Below are 1,466 nucleotides of genomic sequence, written 5' to 3'. Positions count from 1 at the left end.
TAGTTGGGTAGGAAGGCTCTGCATTTAATGATTGATAGCCTGAGGGGTGTCTAAGATCCAGGGGACTGGATATCTGAAGGAACTGGGCCTGAGTGATTCCTTGCATAACTAGGGCAGCATCTGTGCTGTGATTTACACAGTGTATGTTTCTGTCAGCATCTTGCAGTTCCCTTCTCCCGGACATTTTTCCCTGTTCGCTCATGGGGACTGAGGTAGGAGATTACTGAAGTGATCTGGTTAGAGGAAAAAAAAAACCTTAAAAATATATTTGTTTTTCTCCAAAACATTTCTCTCATGTGATATGAAGCCCAGCACCTCACAGAGTTTTACAGAGAATATTTGAAGTGATGGAGGGTTTCACAGTGGAGTAGGAATGATGAGCTAAGGTAGGAAGTAGGGAAAAAAGAGCTGACTTGTACCCTGCTTTGCTTATGAAACTGCAGCAAGTAGATTCACAAGTGGTCCTAGCCATGGTGGAGATGCTGAGACCCAGGAAAACCTGAAAATGCAACAGCTTATTTTTTGTTTTCTAAATGGTAAGCACGTCTGAATGTTAATAATTACTGTTTACACCTTGATAAACTGAAAGTTGATTGCACATTGCTACAGCTGATGTTTATCAAACAGGTCTGAGCAGGATGGCAGGAATTCATTTGATCTGAGTTTGCACAGCACAAAATGAAGTTCTGTCTTATCAACCATAACTCCTAGGCAATATGGAAATGCATTAAAAACATCAGGAACATCAATAATTATAGAATGCATGAATGTACAGTCCTCTTTTCTGAATGATTCCTGGGGTTTTTTGTAGTTATACCCTATAGTTTATCTCATAATTTATGGTATAATGCTTATATTTCATAAAATATAAACATATAGTATAACATAAGTATAAAGTCAAGGAAAATTTGCTTCTTTGAAGTGTGTGTGAAAGTATGCACACATACACATAACTATATACACGCACACACGTATTTTTAGGTATATATGCATGTCTATATCTCTTGAGGGAAGGGTGAAGTTCTTGGCATTAAGGGCAGAATAAGAAATACTTTAAATTTCAGCTACCTGCATTCTGGTTAAGTATAAGGATGAAACAGTCCACCCCTATAAATGGTAATGTTTACATAACCTTGGAGAAAGCTGTCTAGGGGAACTGCAGAATATCAATTTTTTTGGTGAAAATTTAAGTAATCAGTTTTGTGCACATCAATCAATAACAATTCTTTATTGTACTTGGGAAAAAGAAGAAATCTCTCAAGGCCCCATTCAGCTCTGTATCTCTAAATTATTTTAATTACTTTGCTTCTTTTTAGAGTTTGGGAAGGAGTAGCTCATGCTCACTAAATTAAACCAAGACCTCAGAGTGTTCAGAACACCATTGCCAAATGTTTCAGAGGTTGCACCAGGAAAGACTCATTGTTAAGACAGTACTCATATACTATTCAATGCTAGGATGATGACTA

This window comes from Corvus brachyrhynchos, unplaced genomic scaffold, assembly GCF_000691975.1.
Source record: "Corvus brachyrhynchos isolate BGI_N302 unplaced genomic scaffold, ASM69197v1 scaffold6, whole genome shotgun sequence".
Classification (NCBI taxonomy): domain Eukaryota; kingdom Metazoa; phylum Chordata; class Aves; order Passeriformes; family Corvidae; genus Corvus; species Corvus brachyrhynchos.
Note: the sequence above shows the minus strand (reverse complement) of the source record.